This window comes from Petromyzon marinus, unplaced genomic scaffold (assembly GCF_048934315.1).
Source record: "Petromyzon marinus isolate PM22_M1 ecotype Great Lakes invasive population unplaced genomic scaffold, UKy_Petmar_22M1.pri1.0 PM_G_Scaffold_17, whole genome shotgun sequence".
Lineage (NCBI taxonomy): Eukaryota > Metazoa > Chordata > Hyperoartia > Petromyzontiformes > Petromyzontidae > Petromyzon > Petromyzon marinus.
The window spans coordinates 3,540,767-3,550,491 of NW_027422728.1; the positions used below are offsets into that span (position 1 = coordinate 3,540,767).

A 9,725-nucleotide genomic window follows, 5' to 3' on the forward strand; every position below is an offset into this window, starting at 1 on the left:
GTCTCTACGGGTCTGTACGGGTCTCTGTGTGTCCCTGTGGGTCTCTATGAGTCTCTGTGTCTGTTGGTATCTGTGTATCTCAGTGTGTCTCTGTGGGTGTCTCTGGGTCTCTGTGTGTCTCTGTCGGTCTCTCTGAGTCTCTGTGGGTCTCTGTGTGTCTCTGTCAGTCTCTATGTGTCCCTGTGGGTCTCTGTGGGTCTCTGGTGGCCGGGCCTGCTGTTGGCCACCCACTGCTCGTGTGCTGTGCCAGCCTTCATAGACGCTGTTACTCGCCAACAGCAATTGCCTCAACAGTCTGTTATTTCAAGTTTCATTTCAAGTTTTCATGTATTAGGTATAGCCCTGTGACATGGGAATCAATAGTGGTCACCCACCTAAGTTCATTATAAATGTCGGAGCATTTTACGCATTAGTTCGCTATCACGACATACAGTACCCTGGTGTCTACAAACTAAGTTGCCTCTGTGGTAGTAGTTACATTGTAGAAACCAAACGCCATGTCTCGGACCGCATTCGTGAACACAAAGCAGACCTTAAACACGGTAGGACCAACACCTCGGCCATGGCAGATCACTGTTATAATTCAGTAGGCTCACATGACATTGACTTCTCCAAGACAGAGGTTCTTTGCAATCCATCTGGCTACCATGAGAGATTTGTTCATGAGGCTATCCACATATACAAACACAGAAACAATTTCAACCGAGAAAATGGACTCTGGCTTAGCAATCATTGGAAGGATTTGATAAACCATTTCAGGTCTTAATTGATTGTTCACGCTTACTGTGGCTTTCAGACAGCATAAATTAATTTTTCGTCTCCCCCCTCCTCTTTTCAGAACATAGATGGACTCTTGATTTAAAGCTTTCGTGACTGCATTAATTCATATTCTTAGCTCTTTCGGTAAAGTCACGTTGAAGGGAAACAATAAAACAATAAAATATATATAAAACACAATATATATTTTATTATTTTATTGTTTCCCTTCAACGTGACTTTACCGAAAGAGCTAAGAATATGAATTACTGCAGTAACGAAAGCTTACAAATCAAAACATCAACAGGCTGATGTGCCACATCTCCTCCTTCAAGAAGTCTCACAGCCCTGCGATGTTGTGTCCACACAACCCAAACTACGGAGTGCCTGGTGGTAAACCGCTGTGCTGTAGCCTGCGCCCCTCCAGTGGAGGAGGAACAGTAAAACCTCGCTGATGCTCTCCTGAAGCACTCCTGTTGCACAACAATCATTGAGACTAGTTGCACATGCATCGATTGTAAAACCCCGTTCCGTTTCAGGAAGTGGGGACAGTTGGTGCTGTGTGCTCGTTTCACGTCGGGGTGCCACTAAAGGCGCAGGTCCCACCCCTGAGTGATCGGTTACGCGACGCTCTTTTGCACGAATAATCAATCTCTTGCAATTTTATTTAATTATTTAAATCTTCCGTGACTGCAGCGATTCATATTCTTTGTTCTTTCGGTAAAGTCACCACGTAGAAGGGAAACAATAAAATAATAAAAAATCTAAAACAATAAAATTCTTACGACATTTCGACCGCAACACAAGCAATCACCGTCAGGTGTGAAAACCACAGCAAGAACATTTAACTCGTAATCTCGTAGTCACTTACATGTTAATATCGCCTGATGATGTCACATGTTAATATCGCCTGATGATGTCACTTCCCCTCTTAATGTCACCTGATGATGTCACTTCCCTCGCATTCAATGCAAACATGTCCAGGGCCCCGAGCCCCCCACCTCCGTCTGAAATGTCCAATGCGCCCATCGCAGAAAGCTGGTGCTACACACAGGTACCTGTTCCCCTGTGGCCAATCACATTCAACGGGTCTCCGTCTTGTGCCGGTCAAAGTATGCGCATGGCTAATGCATTTAACTTTTACACGTTTTTTGTTCATCGCAAAGCCATCCAAAATGGTTTCATAATTATGTGTAAGTGCAATTATGGATTATCATTGTACAGGCTATTTTTGTACATCAGATTGCAAAGTTCATAGAATTGCACTAACAACATTATACTAGATAATTGTCTCTGATTTTGACTGGTAGTGTATTTTTACAAAAGGGGCAGCAGTTTTTATCAAATAAAAAAAATAAAAAGGCCTTTTATTGCACACTCTAATCTATGACATGTTGAGACTTGTGTTAACGCTGTGCAGTAATGAACATGCAAGGTAATCCCAGAACACTAATAAGACCCTTTCATTTACAGTAATGTTTCTTTCCTTATAGACAGTTTGTGTTTTTGAGCACAATATTCAGATGTGTGGGTGAAATACTTCAGGGTTTGTCAATGGTCATGTATTTATGGTAATGAATGAGCTTTATAGCTGTTATGTGCTCGTGTATTTCAGGTTAAGGTGGTAAAGTTCTCTTATATGTGGACCATCAACAATTTCAGCTTCTGTCTTGAAGAAATGGGCCAAGTTCTCAAGAGTTCTACATTTTCAGCAGGCACCAATGATACATTGAAATGGTACAGTAAATTCTGGCTATTTTATGACATTAAAAAAAAATCACAATGCTCACGGAGGTGCTTTACTAGAACAATTTTGCATAGTGCATGTTTTAGTTCATACTATATTGTTTTAGTAATGTAGTCTGCGCGTACATACACACCTAATATTAACGACCATGTCTTGTTCATATGTTCAATCAGGTGCCTACGCATAAACCCCGAGGGTTTTGACGAAGAGAGCAAAGATTACCTATCGTTACATGAAATTACCACAGTTTATTGTAAGAACTGGTGAGTATTGTTTGAAACCTATTTTTTTACAGAGACCCCGCGAGCATACCGTTTTGTCCAAGGAAAAGACTGGGGATTTAAAAAATTCATTCGAAGAGATTTTTTGCTTGATGAATCTAATAGCTTGCTTCCAGATAACAAACTGACACTCTTTGGTGAAGTAAGTATGACATGCTGCGGCTAATGTGTAATTTTCTATTTTAGTCATTACAATTGCACAGTTGGAGTCAATATTCTACTTAATTGAAGATTGTAATAATTACTTTCCCTGTTCCATACAAGGAAATTGTTAACATGAGTTTTCCAAGCACTTTTTTCCTTCACTGGTGCTAGAGTTAACATAGCACAACAATTAAATAATCAAGCGTAATTTTTTTTAGGTTTTCTCCCTCTGGATAGTGTTTATATTTAAACCTTGACATTTTTATAAACTAGAATGTCAGGTATTACATAAAGTGTTTTGTTTAAATGTCGCCACATGAATTCCTTTTCCTATTCTCGGACATCAGCCAGTTTGATGTAAATGTTTATTGTCCTTGGGGGGGTCCTTTTAATCACCAGATTAAATTTTTTTACCTTTAAAATCCTTTACAAATACAAGCATTTTTGATAATGAAAGGAAGCACATCAAGGAGGGCTGTTCACTTCCTCTGTTGTTGTGCAGAACCCATAATTAGGGGCCTCACTACCTGTTGAAACTTTATACAGTGTAAAATAACTTGACAAAAATATAGAATGAAAATTGATTAATATGAAAAACATTTCACGGACCACTATTTTGGCATTATTCACAACACTTGTTCTGATATAGGATGTTTGTGCAGATTTGCTTGCTTGATTGAACCAAAGCCTACATCTTCATGCAAAATGTGAAGTTAAGTGAGGATTTGTAAAAAAAAATCATCAAATGCCTTCTCAAAGCTGGTTGATGTTTATGCAGGTTAGTGTGGGGCAGGATTCCGTGAACATTTCTGGTCAATCCAGCATGAGTACATTCAAAGTACCAGATTGCCGGCTGGCAGTTGACTTCGGGGAGATCTGGGACAATTCCCGCTTCACTGACTGCCTGCTTCGTGTTGGTGGCCAGGAGTTTAAAGCCCACAAGGCCGTATTGGCAGGTCTGTGCCACAACAAGCAACACATGCGTCGTTTAGTGTACAATAGAACCATATAATTAATGATACTGTAATTAGTTTGGGGTAATCAACTACAGCCATTTCCTGTTTTACACTGAATTTTATTAACTAACACTGGCAAATGCTTACGTCAATTTGTAATGCTTTTTGTTAAAGGATACATCAGTAAATATGTGTAATGAATTCAACTGAGTCACAGACGCACTTCTTCAACCAACACACGGGGTACTACCCCTTAACACATGAACAACCTATGGTGGTGGACCACCAGGCTATCTACACTAATTACACGGGAATTAGCTACGGCGGACCGGACCCTGGCCGGGGTCTGGGTCCACGTGTTGGTGACTCTTGTAGGACGTATATTCTTCAGGATGAACAGCAGCCGGTCCCTCTCAGGGACCCGGCTTTTATCCTCTGTGGTGAGGGTGGCTCCGCCCTTGGCCACGGCCACCTTCTGGAATCCTCTAGCGGGTTCCCGGCCCTGACACGTGACCACCCCTAGCCCCCATCTGGGGGCCCTGTGTACACTTTACCGGTCACGTGTCCTTCGTGGTCAAGTGCCATGGCCCTTGGTAACCCCATTCCCATGGCCAGCACTCTCACACCCTATCCTGTAGGGGTCGGCACCGCACGCAGAGCGTGGTGCCACTCAGCACTGTCAGACAGCGCTCACCATGCCCCTCTCGGGCCGGTACTGCACCCACATCCACGTGGTGCCCGCGATGTTAATACATCGCACGCCGTGCCTCTCTGTAGCCGGCATTACACAGTGACATTAGCGATGTCACTACATATATATAAATGTAATATTGTATTGTGTGAGAGATAAACATATTTAATAATCCTGTTGCTAAAGTTTTTATTCCGTTTTTATTTACTTCACTATATCATCGTTGTGCAGGAATTCATTTTTCACAATGCAGTTATTGTGTAGGTTTTGAGCCTCTAATTTGGACATTTATTTGTGTCCATGTTTGACAAATCTGTAATGGATATGCCATATGAAATAAAATATGGATCTGGATTTTACCTCTTTTGTATCTAGATTATTTGATCTCTAGATATAACATCTAAATGTGTCTGTACCACATTCCGGTGTTTTTCCAATTCACTGTACAGTAAAACCTTGAATTGCGAGTAACTTGGTCTGCAAGTGTTTTGCAAGACGAGCAAATTTTTTTAATAAATATTAATTTGATAAACGAGTGAGGTTTTGCAATACGAGTCGTACGTATACGCTTTGTCTGCCGAGCGTCACGTGATCACAACTGATATACGAGTGCTTTGATATACGAGTGCTTTGGATTACAAACACGTTTCCGGAACAAATTATTCTCGCAATCCAAGGTTTTACTGTATTTGTTAACAGTTGCTTTACCTTTTTCAGGTCGGTCACTTGTTTTTAATGCTATGTTTGAACATGAAATGGAAGAGAGCAAAAAGGTATCTTTAAATGCAATCTTAATACAGCACATTAATACTGTGATCATACATTTCCAAGGTGCATTTGTCACAATGGATCGGTTGATAAGTATCTCTTGAGAGTGCTGTCAAATGTTGAACTATTACCCTAGTAACTCTTTTGGCGCATTGCACATTTATTATCAAAAGTATTCATTCCGAGGGATTGTTAGATTGTATTTTACAGCTATCTTTTATACCACATTTCACAGAAGGCCATTGCATGTGTGTCAAGAATGGATTTATTACGCGCAATAAATAGTCATCGGCAAGTTGAATACAACTTTAATGGAGCCACTTTACATGTGTTGTGTAGATATAAAGGATGTTTATTTTATTTTATTTAATGCTATATTTTCGTCTCCCAATATATGCCGAAGTTAATTTGAATATATTGTGTTGCTACCTTGCAGAATCGAGTGGAGATTAATGATGTGGAGCCTGACGTGTTCAGGGAAATGATGTGTTTTGTCTATACGGGAAGGGCTCCAAACCTCGAGAAGATGGCCGATGACCTGCTGGCCGCTGCTGACAAGGTTACACGCTTAAAATGTTAACATGAGATCGCACCACCTTGTGATGTATCGGTATGCAGTTGTAGGTCGCAAGTGAAATTAAAACAGCATTTAGGTATTTTCTAAAGCCCATGTCACAAATAATATGAATAGCAAATGTATATGATGCAGACGTTCACATTAGTGCTTTCAGGTTTTGGAATTGATGTCCTGGGAGATGATTGAATTTTCAACAAAAAATATAAATTGTCATGCAATTTCACAATGGAATTGAATGTCAAACTGGTATTAGTCCATTCTAGAGGCTAGTACGTGTGCATTGAAGTGCATTCACATGCAGCATTTTTATCCTAAGTGCAACCATTTGGCTGTGTGTTCTTGTATTGAGGGTTTTTTGTTAATCACATTAACAATTGATACAATTAGTAATAAAATAAAGGGAAGTGTTTTAAAAGATTGTTTGATGTGGCATGGCTGTATAGAAATAAATTGGAACAAATATACTTTTATTAAGGAAACGGATATCCTGCTGTTCCTGAAGATCTGCCAGATAATCAGTTAAGAGTCATTACTCTCCCTTCTGGAACATCATATTCAATAGTTCCTAAAGCGATTGTAATGAAATAAGAATACAAATCGTATAAAGTCGCTTGTTTAAGCTTTGTTCATTAAAGTTTAATATTCTGCTAGAGTTGAAATATGGTGGCTTGCAGTTGCATTGTTTATCAGCTTAACAACCAAACTCTTTAAGCTCTTGGAAAACAGCATCTCACCTCCTTTGTAATTTGCATGACTTTGTAACCAATATAATCAAGTTTAGGACAAGGACCCCTAATTATAGTGAGATCAATAAATACATGACTTAAAACATAAATATGCTGAAAGGTTGATGCCATGTTTTAAGAAAATTCTCAAACATTTGACTGCTGTATACTGCGTTTATAAAGTAGTTGATGGGGTGAGGGAATGTTATACAAGCGAAATAGGTAGAGAAAATAGTGTTCTTAATACTGAAATTGCACTTTGTTTTTACTTTTCTCAAGTATGCATTAGAGAGGTTGAAGGTGATGTGCGAGGAGGCACTATGCACAAACTTGTCGGTGGAAAATGTTGCGGAAACTTTGATCTTGGCCGATTTGCACAGTGCAAAGCAGTTGAAGGCCCGGGCCATTGACTTCATAATAAACAGGCAAGTCTAGTGAGAGTGTGACTGTCACTGAGCTGCGTAACATTGATGATGCTTACATGGCAATTTGCATTACAGTCCCTTTTAATGGAGACTAACCGTTTGCCCCAATCCTTATAGACACTGCTTATTAGGAGCTCGCTTAACCCTGACTTGTACTTGCAGTCATGCGATGGACGTAATGGAGACGGCGGGCTGGAAGTCCATGGTTCTGTCTCGCCCTCACCTGGTTGCGGATGCTTTCCGTGCCTTGGCCACGGCCCAGTCTCCACAGCTGGGACCTCCATGCAAGCGTCTTTTCAGATTGATTTTTCATTGCACAGACAGCTTATGCATTGACTAGAACAGGAGTACTATGATTGCGCGAGTTTGAAGACTGACAAAGATAATATTGCAGTCGTGTATCCTGCGTATAACAAAGCATGGATGGAGTGCTCGGTGTAAGAAAAGGCAAGGCACAGCATCAATTTGGCCATGTTACGCAGTTGATAACATTTCACTTTTTTGCTTGTATGGGCTTTCATGTATGACCCAAAGATTTTTGACTTACAACAAAAGTAAATCTTACTTCCATCAATTTAGTAGTTTGTTTTCACGGAAACAAGATGTGCTGTTTTCTAAGTTTTGTTTCGTATTATATTGTAATGATTTGTTTTTATTATGAATTTCATCTATTACCAACTCGTAGCATCATGCCAACCCAGAGTTTTACGTGATTGGAAGGACCATAATTTTTGCATCAGCGCTGTTTTACGTAACCTCTCACTTAAAATTAAATTGTACATAAAATTGCATAAGCTTTGAAGGATTACACACATAGATTTGGAAGCACCATTTTAATAATATTCAAAGCTGCAGGATATAATATGAAAGTACAACAAATGAGCAGTGTCATGGATTTGAGTCGATTTGAAGAATATTACAATCTAATGCAATGTGTTGGGATATGAACAAATGCAAACGACGAGAATGTTGGAGGTTTTTTTACGTGTTAAACGTACAAAACAAGTTGGATAATACATGCAAAATTAAGGATAGCCAGTGTTGTAAGCAGTCTATTTATTTTGTTATTTGTTTAATATTTTAGTTTCGTCCTTATATATATTTGATGCTAAAGATGTATATGGTACATTGCACTCTACCTATTCAATTAAAAACTGATTAGGTGATTCGGGGAAGTTATTTGTTGTCATGGTGAGAGTTAAAGCATTGAAATCTGATTGGGGTTCTAATCTGCAGCAAGTCTATGCTGTCATAAGTGAGTGTGAGTGCGGTGGACTAATTGACCCCTGAAATGTATCAGGCAGTTACCGATAATGTACTCTTCAAATTGTTGCCTTGTATGACTTCCGAAATTGAAAACACTTCGCGCCAAATGTAAATGTTTATTGGAAAATGGATATACTGTAACTGCCAAAAAATATATATATAATTGCAGAAATAATAATATGGTCTTTGTAAAAAGTGTGTTTTTTGAAAAAGTGTGATTGCATGCAAGACAGTTTTGGGTTCTTCCCACGAGTTTTTTTGCATATTCAGAGATGAAAATATGTTAATTGGTTAAATTAAAAAAAATTGCTACAATTGTAATACAAAAATATAAACTTGAAGCTAGAAATGCGGTATAGTGCCCCAATGTTTGACCTTTTTATCTTTTTCCATTACAGATAATACTGTTTTGGATGTAATATAAATGTTTTGTAAGGCCCTTTTACAATGAATTGTCAGCAGATGATTGGAATTGCAAAATGAACCATTCTTGTATATTACGTGTTTTCTAAATTGATTTGCATTATAAATGGCAATATAACCCCTTTTCATGTGGTAAATATATTACCGTTATCTGATCTCTTCTAGAAATCAGTATTTGGATATAAGAAAAAAAGCTGCTTTTAGCTCTGCACCACTTATTCCACATTTTTTTCATTAAAATTGTTTTTGATGTTAATATTTTCATTCATGACATTTTGCAGTGTTACACTTTTTATTTTCGGTAAAGTCTCGTCGAAAGAAATTACTACACTTTACTCGAAAGAACCAAAGAGTCATTCCTGCAGTCACGAAAGCTTTGAATCTATTTTGCTGTGTATTTAAAAGTTGAAAAAACATGAATGTACCTGGAAATATGTCCAGTTTAAGTTGTCATGTTCTTTACTCTGGGAATGTTACAGATATGTGGATATGTCAAATTTCAATTGACACCCAACAACAACATTTTAACAAGTTGTATTTTGGAGCCTTGCCACTTTTAAAGGCATGTTTACCATGTGTTGATAAACAGTTCACTGGAGAATTGTAATGTGTTCACTGTTCATCATTTACAGCGTTTTGTCAACCCACTGCCTAAACGAAGGCCTCACCACACCATGTCGGTCATTCTTCACCCACTGATGTTAACTGTGGCTGGGAATTGAACTGGTTGTTTCGTCAGTTTCCTAGTGCCATCACTCCATTCAATTACATCCTGTTTAATGTGTATAACAGTGGTTCTTAACCTGGGTTCGATCGAACCCCAGGGGTTCGGTGAGTCGATCTCAGGGGTTCGGCAGAGCCCCCGCCACGGAGGTCCGGACACACTTGAATTATTGTGTAAATTTGTGATGACACACACGGCCCGCTTGGCCATCACTGGCTGCAGATGATCATGCTACACTGCTT

At 39.1% G+C, this 9,725-nt stretch overlaps 1 pseudogene; it reads left to right on the forward strand.

Annotated features, from left to right (window-relative positions):
• The first annotated feature begins 1,697 nt into the window (after positions 1-1,697).
• On the forward strand, positions 1,698-9,366 carry LOC116957690 (speckle-type POZ protein-like; annotated as a pseudogene).
• The last annotated feature ends 359 nt before the right edge of the window (positions 9,367-9,725 follow it).